At 38.6% G+C, this 16,160-nt stretch overlaps 1 protein-coding gene across 4 annotated transcripts in view; it reads left to right on the forward strand.

Annotated features, from left to right (window-relative positions):
• Positions 1-16,160, forward strand: part of St6gal2 (ST6 beta-galactoside alpha-2,6-sialyltransferase 2) — a 73,001-nt gene that overhangs the window by 20,255 nt on the left and 36,586 nt on the right. The gene's annotated exons all lie outside the window — the stretch shown is intronic.

Below are 16,160 nucleotides of genomic sequence, written 5' to 3' on the forward strand. Positions count from 1 at the left end.
TGTGTCCCTTGGTTAGAAAGCAGTTTCCATTCATCTCACCCTGCTTTCCTGTTGATTCTATTTAGATCTAATACTTTATCTTATTGAAGAACTGAAACTAAAATTTCATTCTGACAAAAGGGGCAATCAAGCTAGAAAGCGTGTAATGTGCTGTAAACTTGAAGTATCCATACATGACTTGAACATTACATCCTGAAAGAGCCAGAACATTTGTGTGTGTGTGTGTGTGTGTGTGTGTGTGTGTGTGTGTATGTGTGTGTTTTCTTTGGAAGGAAAGAAATAACCTTACATTGTTCAGAAATGAATTGTAGAAACAGATTTTTATCCAACTCATCTAACACTTTAAGTGAAACTCGACTGATGAATTCTATATTTCTTTGATAGACATCATAAACATTTTTCCTTTTTCAAAAACCAATCTAGCATGTATGTATTTTTAGTGTAGATAAGGCTGTGTTAAACTTGATGTAAAATAGATGTTGCAAACATTTGTAGAGGAAAGAAAAAGGCTTTTGTTTAAATATTTCCAAGAGCAGAAATAAAATGAGTAAAGGCAAATTGGAGTTAGAGGCAACTCATGAAAATCAGGGTTGCTCTTCGGTTGCTTGGCAGAGGCTTAAGCACTTCATTAGTCTCTGTGTCACATACAGAATGATATCTAGTAATTTTATGTCTGAATATAAGTGGATTGCAAAGGATATCTACTGAGTGAATAAATAAATTCTGCTGCAAAACTGTGTAGCATACTCACTGTGGATATTAGATTCAGATACGACATTAATTGAATGTCATTTATATACTTAGTTGAGAGTATGACATAATAAACATAAGCTGTTTCACTTATTGATGGAATGCATTCAAGTGGCTCTGCTGTATTAAGTATGTCCACAACGCAAGTGTCATGACAGTCTTGGCATTACCAAAAGCTTTACATTACCAATATGCTTTATAGATGCCAGCACATCCAGTTTGTGTTTGTGGGTTTGGTAAGAGGTGACTGAATTCTTTAAAGGGGATGTTGCATAAACCAGAACTTTATGAAATTACAGTGCATGATGCCCAGCTCTTAGCTGCCTCAGCTCTTCATTGCTGAGGTTCCCCCACTTGAAATCCATTCATGAATCTAACTTTTCACCATCCATTTCTTCCCAAGTTACACACTTCAATCTCCTTAAGACCTTCCCTGGAAAGAATTATGTCCATGAGTCTTATCATGGAAAGCTACTTCTTTCATTTCCAACTTCCTTCCCTGGAGAACAGGCCTAGGCACCGAGAAATAGTCTACAAGGGAGTCTACACTCACTTAGAGAAGAAACGTGGGCAACAAACATAAGTTCATGGTCAGTGTCAAAAATTAAAACAAAGCCTGGGCAGACAGGCCACGAGAGAATTGGGAAAACACCTCTATCTCAGTAAAACCAAGAGACAGCCATGTCTGTCTAGAGAAGGAAGGACTCAGGTAGAGGAAAAAGCCTACGCAAACTCCGTGTGACAGTATGAGTAGGATTGGGCAACAGGGGTTGAGGAAAGGGCCAGAACAGCGCAGTAGTGCTACTGGGTGGGAGTTACTTAAGCATGGAGTGTTCTTTCAAGACCTTTGACTGCATCTGACTCTTCTGTTCCAGTTTCTACTCTCTCTTTCCAGCAATAAGGGATCAGTGAAGACTAGATGCTATGAAACGTGTAATTAAAATCTGTTTTTCCCACATCACTGTCTGTTCCATTAGAAAAAGTTAATCAGTCCTTCCTTGGTCACTGCACAGGAGTATTATAGGACTTTCATGGTTGCTAATATCTGTGGATGCGCAAGTACCTTATTTAAAATGGTTCGGCATCTACAGAGGATACACCTTCTTACATACTTTAATCATCTTGGTGATTTACAATACCAAATTTAGTATGAGTGGATACTTGCTATTCTGTATTGATTAGAGAATGACGAGGGAATAAAAGGCCTATATGTGCTCAGTAGAGACACGATTATCTTCCCAAAATATTTTCAATCTGCAGTTAATTTTCTTCATAAATGCTAAATTTTTGGATATGGAAGGTTAGATGTTCTTTATCTGCTCAGCATTGTGCTCAACATAGGTGTTCATATTTCTGAAGAAGAGTGAATGATAAAAAGCAGTAGGTGAGTATGTGATAGACATCTGGGCTCCCTATACAGTTGTGCACAAAAACAGCTGGTGCAAATTGAACCAGAATGCTGGACAGAAAACACCTGGCCCACTGCGAGGGGTTTCTCCATCCACAGTAGGGTTGACTATGACCAGCGCTCCTCTCAGCAAGTGCTACTCAAAGTATGTGTGAGGACAGCAAAGAGCCTCAGAGTTCAGCACTTAAAACTTAACTGTGAAGAGTCTTCAAAGCCCTATTTTACATACTAAATACTCAACTCAGTTTTATATTTCATTTCAAAATATTTTTGTATATGTGTGTCTTAGTCAGGGTTTCTATTCCTGCACAAACATCATGACCAAGAAGCAAGTTGGGGAGGAAAGGGTTTATTCAGCTTACATTTTCATACTGCTGTTAATCACCAAAGGATGCAGGACTGGAACNCAAGNNGGTCAGNNAGCAGGAGCTGATGCAGANGCCATGGAGGGATGTTCTTTACTGGCTTGCNTCCCCTGGNTTGCTCAGTCCACTCTCTTATAGAACCCAAGACTACCAGCCCAGAGATGGCACTACCCACAAGGGAACCTCCCCCCTTGATCACTAATTGAGAAAATGCCTTACAGCTGGATTTCATGGAGGCATTTTCCCAACTGAAGCTCCTTTCTCTGTGATAACTCCAGCTGTGTCAAGTTGACACAAAGCTAGCCAGTACAATGTGCATTAATATAGATTTAATGTTTCTTTCTCATTGTCTCTACCTGGGTAGACATGTCCTTGACTTTTATGAATGAGTCATCATTAAGGACAAGATGTTAGTGCCTCCATAACATCAGAGTTCACTGCTCTGATACACTTATTGAATCTAAATTTTGACAGTGGGTTATATAATGAAAGCTGAATGAATTTGGTAAAATACCCAAATTTAAAGTGTTTTCCCCAATATCACTTCTTTCTACTGACTGTCTTAACAGCACTCTGAAGCAGACCTCTCCTATTCTCTGGTAAGCCATACCATGCTCCTTGTTTTTTTTTTTTTTTTTTGTGGTTGTTGTTGTTTCTTTCTTTCTTTGTTTTTTTTCTTCTGCACACCCATATATACAAGAGTTAGGGCTGCAGACCCTGAGGCAGAATATCACACCAGAAGAATGCTGCCTCAATGGTGGAGGACTCCTTTTGTTTAGGAAGAACTGATGTGTGGAAAAAGGAAAAACAGTTGCAGCAGGAAAGGTTTCATGGTCCCTTGAGGTCACCAAGATATTCGCATATGTGGATAAGTACATAGCACATGTGCTAGCACACAGCTTAGCTGTCAGTTTAGATTGTCTTTGTTTGCATAAGTACCATGGATGGTTCTCTTTCTGTGAATAACAACATTGGGAGATGATGGGAAATACACTGAGTTTGTAGATTGCTTCTGGTAAGATAGTCATTTTCACAATATTCATTCTTGCAGTCCATGAACATAGGAGGCATTCCCTTTTTCTAGTGTCTTCCTCAATTTCTTTCTTATTGGGTTTTGGGTTTTGGGTTTTCACTGTAGAGGTTTTAACCTCATTAGCCAAGCTTATCCTAAGTCATTTTTTTTTTTTTTTTAATTTTTCTATTTGGGGAGTGGGCAGGTGGAGTCTGTTGTTGTCTTAGTTAGGATTTTATTGCTGTGAAGAGACACTAAGACCATGGCAACTCTTCTAAAGGCAGCCATTCAATTAGGGCTGGCTTACAGTTTCAAAGGCCCACATGGTGCCGGTGGAGCCAAGATTGAAGGAAGCCAGGTGGGGAATGTCTTCCACATGCAGCCAGGACCTCTGATTTCACACTGGGAGTACCTTCAGTATAACAAAAGTCAAAGCTCACTACCACATTGACTCACTTCCTCCAACAAGGACACATCTCTGAATAGTTGTCACTCCCTGTGGGACAAACTTTCAAATGCACAAGTCTATGGGGGCCAACCCTATTAAAACCACTACAGTTGTGAATGGGATTATTCCCCTAATTTCATTCTCAGTATGTTCATCTTTGATATCTAGGAAGGTTGCTGATTTTGCATGCTCATTTTATATCCTGTTACTTTGCTTTCAAGTTACATTTACTTTCAAGTATGTATTAGTTACAAGAGTCTGGTTGAGTCCTCATGGTCGCTAATGTATTGAATCAGAACATCCACAATTACTGGGACTCAGGCTTCCCTTTTCTCCATTTGTATCCATTTCATGCCCCTCTAGACTTATTGCTAGAGCTATGATTTCTAGTATTATATTGAATATGGCGGAAGAGACTCTTGTTCCTGATTGTAGTAAAACTGCTTTGAAAGCATTTCCACTTATTAGTATATTGTTGGCTGTAGATGTGCCATATAATAATCTTTATTTTGCGGAGATATTTTATCCTTAGTCTCTTCGTGTTTTTGTCATGAAGAGATGCTGGATTTTGTTAAAAGGTAAATAAATCGGCCTTTATTGAGATCATGTAATCTCTACTCTTGAGCCCATTTGTGTGATGTATTGCATTTATTGATTTGCATACGTCCTAGTTTCTATCCTTATTGCAATGATAAAATAACTTATAAAAAACAAGGTAAGAGAGGAAGGGTTCCTTTTAGCTCCCAGTTTGAGCTACAGTCAGTCATGTCACGGAAGTCAAGGTAGTCTGAACTCTAAGGACCTGGTCACATTGTATCTACTATCACAGACGCTGGCTAAGTGTACCCCAGTGCTGAGGTTACGGATAGACACCAAAACAATGAACTCCAGTGGTTAACTCATTCTTTTTATTTTATACCTTTCATTATTTTACTTTAAGGGGTGATCTTGCCCACAGTTAAGATGGGTCTTCCCATATCAAATAACATAGTCAAGATAATCTTCTATAGGCATTATCAGAAACTAAATAATCTTTAACAGATGTATGTGAAATCTTGTCTGCCAATTGATCCTGTCAACTTGACAGTTACTACCTAAGCTCACAGAGTATATTGAACTATCCTTGTATCTCTGGAATGAAGCCAGTTGACTATGGTAAATAAGCTTTACCCTGTGTCCTTGAATTTTTGGAGTGTTTTATTGAGTGTTTATGCATCTGTGTTCATGAGGGAGGTTTAGTGAGTGTGTGTGTGTGTGTGTGTGGGTGCACCCCACGTGTACACATGTGTATGTGTGTGTGTGTGTGTGTGTGTGTGTGTGTGTGTGTGTAGACTACAGCAGATCCTTGAATGATATTTCTCAGGACCCATCCACTTTACTTTTGGATATAGGACCTTTTACTATTTTAGGCTTTGTTGTCTTTCTCCTCCTCCCCAGAGAAAGGATTACAAATGCACACAAATATTCCTGGATTTTTAACTTCAGGTTCCATAGATTGTATTCCTATTCTCAGGACCATAAGTTCTTAACTGAATGACCTATTTTCTCATTCCCTAATTTTCTTCAATGTGTCATGTGTTGTATATTTTATTTTTATTTAGTTTGGACATCATGGTAATACTGGCTTCTTAGAAAGAGTTTGGAAGCATTCTTTCTTTTTATGTATCACAGAACAGTTTGAGATGGACCGGTGTTACTTTTTTGTGATTCTGTTAGAATTCAAGAGCAAATTCATCTGGGCTTGTACTGGACTTACAGATGACTATGAGCTAACATGGGTGCTGTGAATTGAACTGGAGTTAATAAATAATAGTCAGCATTTTTAAGTGCTGAGCCATCTCTCCAACATCCCCCATGTAATGTATTGTATTGATTTAATTGTTATCTGTGCTAGTGTTTTCCTTTGAAACAGTTTTCTCTCCATTTCTTTTTTGTTTTATTTAAGGTAAGAGTTTAGTATCTTGTTTATCTTCAAAAATTAATTTTTGATACTTTGGGTTTTGTTGTTGTTACTATTGTTATTGTTCCTATTCTATTAATCTTTGCCCTAAACTATAAGTATTTCCACATACTGCTTTGAAATTTGACTAATTTTCTGAGACCTTAATGCATTTTTTTGAGACCTCTCTGTATTTTAATGTACACACGTGAGCGAGCAGTAAGCTCTCTCCTTGGGAAGTTCTTTTGTTATAGTACATAGGTTTTGCTATGCTGTACTCATCTTTATATTAGTCTTGAATTGCTTTTTGTTGTTGTTTTTTTTTTCAATAACCTGTTCTTCATTCAATAAATTCAATTAACCTCCTTGAGTTTGTGAATGTTCTGTAGTTAATTTTGCTGTTGATTACTAGCATCCCATTGTGGTCAAATAATATACAATTTTCTTGTATTTATTAAGGCCTGTTTTATGTCATATGAACAATTGCAGAGAAATTCTGAAGGTGCCTGGCAAGAATGTGTATTCTGCACTGTTTGTGTATAATGTCCTGGGGATGTCTATTAGATCCATTTGATCACTGTTACCACCCAACTCACATATTTCTCTGTTTATTTTTTGTCAATGACCTATCAATTGCTCAGCCTGAGGTGTTAAGGTCACTATTAAGTTCTGTCACGAGTTATTTGTAATCTTTGGCATTTTATCATTCCTCATTTGCTTCACTATTTTTCCACCATAGCTTCTTCCTTACTGTATCATTCTGAGGGAATCTTTACAGCATCTTCTGTGATGGTCATTAAATCTTTTAGTCTGTTCTTTCAGAATATAAGTCCTCCTGGGTTTTAAAGTTTCTTTAGAAAAATTATGTGCTTGTCTTTATATGCTCTGTTAGATTTAAATATAAATTTTTGTTCTGTATATTAAATATTTTTAATTATAAAATGTTTTTTTTTATTTTTCTGCTTATTACTTTAATCTGTACTTGAGTGGGTATCTTCCCCTATATTTGGGAAATTCTCTGCTATGATTTTTTTGAAATAGTTTTCTCTGCCTTTGGCATGAAGTCGCTCTTCTTCTCTGCCCATGATGCACAGGTATGTTCTTTCCATCATAGTTCATAGATCTTCCATACTCTGTTAATATGTTTTACTAATTTTCATTTATCGCTGACTAAATGCTCTGAGTTTCTATTTTTAAGACTTCACATTTGGAATCCCTTCTGTACTGTCCCATGCAGACTTTGGGGGTGCATTATTGATGTTTTCATTTCCAGTATTTCCAGTTTGCTCTTTTGTTCATTATTTTTATCTCTTTATTGAATTCTATTTTCCTGTACAGTATTGAATTTCTCATTTAATTCATACGTTTATTTGTGTTAGAATCCACTCTAGTGTTTATTTTTGCCCTGTTTGATTTCTTGGAATATTTTATAATCATTCTTTTGTGTCCTTTGTCTGAGGTTTCAGTGAATTCACTCAGATTAAATTGTTACCTTAGTTTATCATGTTTCTTGTGATTTTACATTGGAGCTTACCCATCTCTGGTTAGGTCATTTATTTATTTTAATTTGAGAAACTCTTATTCTTTTGATGTATATATTCATAATGTTCAAGATAGACCAGATTATAGGATTGAGTTGAGATTTTTCTATTTTAGACAGCTTCTCAAGTTACCAGGTTAATTCCCAAAACTCCTCTGAGAGTAGAAAAATGTCTTAAAAAATACCCTTAAAAGGGTAGGGCCAGTGTGAAAATGTCGTGATAGTCAAATAAGTAATAACCTCTCCTTAAACATCAAACATTTTAGGAAATTAACGGCAACAGTACTGTGCACACTGATACATTAGCATAGTAAAATGATTGTTTTTAAAAATCCCTTCCTATATCATAAAGAACAAACTAGAAGAAGGGAGCTAAATGTTTCAAGGAAAGAAATGATAAGAGATAAAATTTATAATTGCCATACTCTGATAAATGAACAGTGTATTGAAATATCAAACTATGCCCCATTAGTATATATAATTATTATGGGAAAATTGAGAAAGAGAAAATGAAAGTAGAAAAACTGTAACTCTATAGGGCTGAGATTCTCATCATTTTATATACTATGATAAAGCTTAGCATATACAAACTTGCCCAAGTTCATATAGATGTGAGTGCTATGGACCTGAAGTCTGTTCCAGTATAATCCCTGGGCTCATCATTTACTTAAGAAAATTACATTTATTTCGATGGAGGTGTATGGATGTGAGAGGACAATTTGGTATCTTTTTTCATCCTGTTGGTCCCAGGCTTCAAATCAGGTTAGCATCCTTGTTGCCAATCACCTTTAACCACTGAGACATCTTGCTATCCTCTCTTCACTGTCATAATCACAGTTTGTCTCTTCTTCACTGATAGTATTGTCTCACTAAAGTTTTGATTAAACCCGAAACCTTGTGTAAAATACACATTTTATGTTTTGTGTTACTCTCTTAGCAGTCATTGTTACCTACAGTGCTTTGGAAATAGATTCATGAATGTAATTGCAGTTAATGATACCTCTGTCTCATTTTTACAAATTTTATTTTTGATTTTATTATTTAAAATTATTGACTACTACACATATAAGAAAAATGGTTCCAATAAAGGAGTTTATGTACTCATGTTTAATGACAGCAATATTTTTCTTCTTCCGGTCCTTAAATGTTTCTGTGTGGTGCACACACACCCCTTCTCTCATATCCAGTAAAATTCCTTTGCTCCCCTCAGAGGTGTTTAGTCTATGGAGTGCTATGACATATTTTACATGGTTACATAAATGGCCAATCTGTGAGTTTGCTTTTTTTTAGCCTCTGATGCCCTCTAAGGTCATATTTGATATTTGCTCATGGAGATAGCACTAAGACATTTAACTTTTCTTCTATTTTTACTTTTTGTTTACATCTTTAAAAACAAACTCTCTTTCAGAGACAGAAGCAAATTTCACAAGGAGCCTCTAAAATCTTCTGCAAGTTCCCTCAAGCCCTCTTTATTTGGTTCCTGTAAGAAACCTAGTTTTCTGTTCTAGAGAGATTTGGGGCTTTGACTCTGTAGAATCCTTCCTATCCTTGCTTTTGCTACAAAGTCAGTTCTCTAAGGGCAGAACACCATGTAACATGTATTCACCCTTACCTTCAGTTTAATAAATACTTACTGAATTATAGCAGAATGAACTATAATAAGCTGACTTGTGCCCCAAATCCATTTGAAGATACATATCAGTTCTTCTAAGGCAATTTTACATTGATGACTGAAGCAGGAAACACAGGTCTTTATGTAGGGAAGATTTATTTAGTGCTTATAAGCTATAGTTAGGTATTAATGTTTGTCTAACCAAGGATATCTCAATGTAGGGTCACGTAAGGAGAAGGAGAGGGAGATGCCTAGCTCAAGTGAACTCAAGGAACCCAAAGGAAAACAGTAGAACCCAAAATTTTTATGCCACTCTTTCTAAATATGAAATCTACATTTAAAAAAAAGCAAGTGGGCTCTTGGTGTGGGTTAGACTCTATGCTGAGTGTGTCAGCCACTTCATTCACTCACTTCATAAGGCAATGCTGAGTAAGCATAGCCATGGACACAGGTTTGGTGTAGAAACTAAGAGTCTATTGTTGTGTTAGAAAGTAACACTTTTCTTAACACAGAGACTTCTAGTCAACCCTAGTTTTCCTTTGCTCTTGTTTTTGACTGTGTGTGTGTGTGTGTGTGTGTGTGTCTGTGTGTGTGTGTGTGTATGTATGTGTGTGTGTGTGTTTGGAGATAGGGTATAATGAAGTCCAGTTTGACCTTGAACACACCAAGTATCCAGGAAAGTATGACCTTGAACCTCTCATTCTCATGGTAACTCCTGCCAAGTACTGGAATTACAGGTGTGAGCCATCACACTTGATTTTCTGTAGTGCTAACTAAATCCAAGGTTTTACACGAATTAAGCAAGCAGTTTGCCAGTGAAACACATCCCTAGTCCCTTTCTTTGCTCTTCTTAGATGCCATTGTCACATGTTCTGTTCCACCCAATGCCTAGGTCAGGGATGTTGGCTCTGACTTTACAGTCTTATCATCAGATGCCTGTGGTGATATTCTACATACTCCTTGGGTTAGGATGGGGAGCAATCTCCACTATGAAGTTGAAACTTAAGGGTTCTTTGGACAGTCAGTTAGATGGTGTTTTGTTGGGGTTAACATGTGAAAGAGTATTTTCCTGAAATGGACACACTAAGTCAGGCTTGTGGAGGAATGTTGCACTGAAGCAGACACCAGAGGAAGGTTGTTCTACTAAAGCAAGCACACGAAGGTACGCATGATGAAAGATGCCTCACCAATGACACAAATGTATTTGTCTGCCTTACACTGCATAGTTGAGCTGCATTTGTCAGGACTCCATAGAGAGAAATGCACCAAAAGTCTTCTGGTGGTGTGCTGTAATTTCTTGCCTCTTTCTCAGATTCAAGCTGATTTGCAGAGTCAGCTGAGACAGATGCACATGCTGAGGCAAGACATGTGAAGAGGCAAGACCTGTGGAGGACATGTGATATATGGAGAATATAAATAGGACTCTATAGAAAGTGACAGAGGCTGAGCTTGGCGTTCTTATAGAGCTAGCTGTGTAATGATTGTGGGTATTGCATCTTCATTGATATTCGATTCCCTGAGGGAGGCACAGAGGAGAACTTCTCCTGGCTTTCCTCCTGGTCCCTCCTGTTGAATAGAGCCCAGGCTGAGGCCTGGCTATCTCTACGAGGTAGTGCCACTGCTGCTGCCTCCTGTTTGCTATCCAGACTCTGCCAAACTGGATTAGTGTTGTATCTGTGAAGTGTTTGCAAGTGGATAGAGCTGCCTCTACTAACCTGTGAATTGAACTGTCTATTTTCAGACAACACATTTGAGAGTTGCTCCAAAGAACCTTTCTAGATAGGTCCACTTTCCCTGTATTTTTTTATTTTCTACTACCTCTGGTGGGTGGTGGGCTAAAAGGGAGGTTAAAGCATTTAAGAACCATCATTAAGAGTTAACTTTGTAACAAATAAAGTTACAAAATTGCCTTTTGGAAAAAAAAAAAAAAAAGGAGCCTATGCTTATATAGAACTCTCTTTTAAGAGCCAACTTTGGCTATATCTGTTACTTCAAGCCCAATTCTATTTTAAGAGTCTATGTAAATCTTTCAATTCTGCAACTTCATATCTTCTGAGTTAAACAGTGGTGCCTATCCCTGACTATTAATGTTACTCTGTTATGCTAAGGCTCCATCAAGCAGGTGACTCACAGATACCAATACTCACAGTCAAACACTGACTGGAGAATAGAAGGAAGCATTGCAGGCCCTGACAAAGATAGGAACTCTAGAGTCAACTAACCTGGACCCTTGGGGCTCTCTGAGACTGAACCACCAACCAGAGAGCTTACATGAGCTGGACTTAGGCCTCCTAACACATATCTATTAGATGTGCAGCATGGTCTTAATGTGGGTCCTGAACAACTCTAGCAGGAGCTATCCCAAAAGTTATTTGGTATACATGGAATAAATATGTTCTTCTAGTTGGCCTGCCTTGTCTGGCCTCAGTGGGAGTGGATGTGCCTAGCCTGGAAGAATTGATGTGCCAGGATATGAGGATACCCAGGGGGTCTCACACCCTCAAAGGAGAAGGGGAGGAATAAGAGGAAGGATTGTGAGAGGGGATGACTGGGAGAGGACAGTGAGTGGGATGTAAAGTGAATAAGTAAAATAAATAAATAAATAAATAAATAATCAGTTCTGAATCAAATTGACAGCTTCAACTACAAGCCTTGGCACATAATTGGTGCAAACTGTAAATATTTGAATGCTAATGAATATAAAACAAAGAGACATTGTGCCCAAAGCCTGAAAGCTGTTTTGGAAAGAGAAAAGAACAGCATACTAGGCAGCTTGTGTTGTTTTCATACAGTACAACCAATGATAGTCTTTTGAAATCATTGTTTCTTCCCCTGCTCCTGCCCTACTATAAGCTGCCTGAGAGACTCACATATGCAAATCTTCCTTTAAAACCATTTCCTATCTGCCTGACTCCTCAGCAAAAACACTGTAGTGTAGACAATAACTGACCTAGAAATATATGTATGCCACCATCTCGTAAGAGCAGCCCACCCTTAGTCAACCCCAACCTTTACCATCCTTTGTGTTTTCTGCACACATGCTCATGTAGGAACAAGCCTAGGTGTCCCAAGGCTTGAGACAATCACCCTTCTTCCACCCTGGTCATAAGTGTCCATCTCCAGGCCTTCTCTTTACTGAAGTACTCAAGGTTTGCTTTAGTGCACTAGGCATGCAAAGGGCCTAACTGTTTAATGCCTAGCCATATGTGCTCCTGGAGCCAACCCAGACCCTCCTTGTAGGTTGAGAAGCATATAGAGCCATCCTATTAAACAGCTAGGATCATAGGCTTTCCTGCATTTGCTATGTCTTACTAGTTCCAATCTTTTTTTTTTTTTTTTTTTTTTTTGAGAAATACAGGTTAAGAGTGTTCCATAGGCCATCCCATTTTCCCTGAGTGTTTAAGACTGAGTAAGATGCTGCTGCCACCTATAGGAGGCTTGCTGTCATCTCCACTGTAGCTCGTCTGAGTCTCTTATCATTAATTGCTCTGGCACCCCTTATGAAAACTTACACCTTTGCCAAATGAGATCCTTTGAGTATGTCGTCCCTTCCTCACATCTGTACTCACTCATGACCCCACCCTGGCACGGAGTAGAGGCCTCTCTATCAAGGGGGGGCTGTTCTTCCAAAGACAATGATTTGAAGTATTCCTTACAAAGAGTCTAGTGTCGCATCACCACAATACTCCCTGATCTGGCTGGCCTTTCCCTTCTGCTTTTATGAATATGGCTTTCAAATGGGCTGGGACTCTTAGCCTTCTGTATTTAGTAGTCTAAACATGTTCTTACCTTTACAAAAGTGAAGTTAGGAAAGGGGCCATTTGTAAAGGGGCCTGTGAGGTTGGGAAGTGATAGATCAATTCTAACTGGAGCACTTTATATTCCTTCTCTGTGTGTGGAGTGCCTTCTCATGTGTCACAAGAGACAATTTTAAGGACAAAGGTCATGGAGACCATTGAGATATGGATGTCCCTCTGTAGCTCACAAGTTAAATCTTAGATTTGAATTTGGTACAGACAACTCTTTGGTTTCTGAGACTCGGAGAAAACCTGGTCATTAGGGTTACACCAAACATATTAAAAGTATATTAACAACCACTACAATCAACACCAAACCTAAATCAAAACGGAACAAACAAAAAAACCAAAAACAAAACCTGGTGATAAAGCTTGTCAATCTCAGGGTTCAGGAGTGACTCCGTTACAGAAGCAAAGACTTTAACTATAATTAAACTCTTTGTCCTTAAACAAATCTGTAACTTAGCTGGCTTAACATCATGCCACAGTTTACAGTTTGCAGAATTGTTTACATTTCCTAATTTCATCTAACGACATGTTATAAACTGTGTCTTTTGGGAAAATATGATCTCTTTTAGAATACTTTGAAGAATTTAAACATTCTTCTGTCTAATTATGATTTTCCTGAAGACAATTGAACCCTTTTTACTTTCTCTGTTTGGAAGAGGAAATCCATATCTTAGTTAAGGAAACCCACCAAGCTTTCTAGATGAGCAAAGGAATCAGAATAATTTCTAGGGGTTATCGATATATTCTCTACATAAAAATAGAAATTCCTTGCAAGTTTGTCCAGACAATAAACAGAAGGGGAGAAGGTTGTGGGAATAGGACAGAGGTAGTGCCGATAAGAGAGAGAGTTCCCTGGGCACCAAAATCTTCCTGCTGCTAGGTAATAATTGTGCTTAGCTATGGAGGGCAGAGTAAGTTGCACTGGTCCAGTATGCAGATAATCTTGCCATAGCTGAACATGGCAGGACCTTGACAGTACCAGTCATTTAACCCTCACTGACAATATACACACGAAGTTCTGATTAGGGAGTAGTTTTCACTGGCATCTAGGGACAGATGCTTTGCCTATGGACCTCTCCCCCACCTCTGATGCCATTTATATCATACCAGCTAATGATGGCTTATAGCAGTGAGTGCAACAGATGATTCTGTTTAAGTGACGTCGTTATAACAGTTCAGGTGTGCTATCATAGGGAAAGGATGCTCTCTGTTGCATAATAAGAGCTTCCCTTCCACATGAAGAAGGACACATGCTTTAACTTTAATGCCCCCTCACCTTTATGACCTAGATCTGTTATAAAATGTGTCTGATGGAGACCAGGAATAAACAGAGGGAAATATGTGTGTCTTACTAGCAGAGGATCTACCAGTGTCTTCGAGACGTAATCATTTTGGAGGGTGATCTCTTAATTAGCAACAGAAGGCTTGCAGCCATCAAAGTTGCACCGAAGACTTGAATTATTAAAACTTGAAGCCTGATCGTGAGTGGAGACAGCAAACCTCCTCCTCTGCATAATTACTTACTGTGTGTCAGGAGGTATGTGCCTCTTACCTGATGCATAGCTGCGGTTCTTTGCCTTGAGATTTTTACTTCTTTTGTGAGCTCTGAGGATCATGGGAATTCTTTCCATTTTCTCAAGTCTAGCACATCAGGAAGGAAAGAACAAATGGGGACAGGGCCTTGGGTACTCAGTGGGACCTTCTTTTCTGAGCGTCCCCAGATATCTTCTCATTATTTTACTTCCCTACTGGGCCAGCCGTTATTTCCCTTGACAGAAAAGGCTTCCCATCTCATTTTCAAGGAACTAGGCATTTTCATGTAATGAATCCGGGGCTCTGATCTCGGGAACCATTCTGTGTCATTCAGCAGGTTCACCTTCAGACTTCTTTTGCCTCAGCTTCCTGCAGCCACTAAATTATAAAGCAACATGAATTCGTGTAGCATGTGGGGCATGGCTTCTGGGGCCAGAGGTAGCTGGCTTCTTTCCAACAGTTCAAAGCTGTTTTCTTTTTTTTTTTTTTTTTTTTCATTTTATTATACCCCTCATTCTCACACTCCACCTACCCCACCTTTATCTGTAGGTTATGAAAAGGTTATCACAGGCTAGTGCTGAAACGATCTTATCTTTCTCCTGTTACCCACTCAAAGCTCAGAGCAGTGGAAACCATTCCCATTTAGAAAAAGGAAGGCAGGCTTTCAAATCCATCCTTTCAGTAGTAGTTCACCCTGTGAACACTGAAGGACTCCTTTAGTCTTTGTCATAGTATCCTTTCTGAAACTCTGTTTCAAATATTCAGATTCCCTGTGAAAGGACTAAGCTCATTATCACAAGCTCCTACAAAGCTTTAGGTTAGAGGCTCCTGAAAGGCTAACAATATGAAATTTCTGGCTTAGAACTCGGTGTTATCATCCAACCACGAAAGGAGAGCTATGGATTGAGTTTACTCTTGAGGCTGGTAATTTATGAAATAATACCCATATAACACAACCTCAGTAAAATGCTGGCAGTGAGGCTTAATATAGCTCTATGACTACTGAGGATTTTTTATACCAGAAATGAATGATATCCCTTCATTCATCACCTCATGGGTCCTGTGTATATAAAACCAAAATAATTACATGTGCCATTTTGCTTGGTTTTGTTATTCATTTCAGTAGAGTATCAAACCAAATGGATATTGTGGGAACTTTCTGCTTGATAGCTGAACCATCAGAAACATGGCCTCGTGACCCCACCTAAGGCTGGCATCTGAAGTGAGGGAAGTCTTATGAATATGATCCTCACTTGCACCACCTATGGGTAGTAAGTGATAGATTGAAATTGCAATGTCCACAGTTTTAGTAGAAATAGAATAAATGTTATGATTTCCCGTTGATTCTCAAAATACTAGAGGGGACTCCTAGACCTTTTTGTTGGACATTATAACTTAAAGCAGTGATAGACTGTGTCCTTAATGGACAGGTTAGTTAAGTAACATAGAAAATGACCCTCAAATCATGGTCCCAGGTTGCACTGTAGAAAAGTGTCCATTATCACTTTCCAGTGAGACATATGGGAGCATAAAGAGTAAGCAATGAGAAGTTTTGACAGTAACTGGCACGGCCATGACATTCTGGTACAGAGGGAAACACAAAACTATAGCAGTGAATGGCAGCTGGAGTGAAAATGATCCTTTACCACAGACAGATAAGCTAAGTCTACAGAATACAACTTTCCTTAAGCAGATATGAGCAGGTATAAGAGGATGCTTTCAAAGTTTAGTAAGCCCCAGGGTCATA

The sequence above is a fragment of the Mus pahari genome, chromosome 18 (assembly GCF_900095145.1).
Source record: "Mus pahari chromosome 18, PAHARI_EIJ_v1.1, whole genome shotgun sequence".
Lineage (NCBI taxonomy): Eukaryota > Metazoa > Chordata > Mammalia > Rodentia > Muridae > Mus > Mus pahari.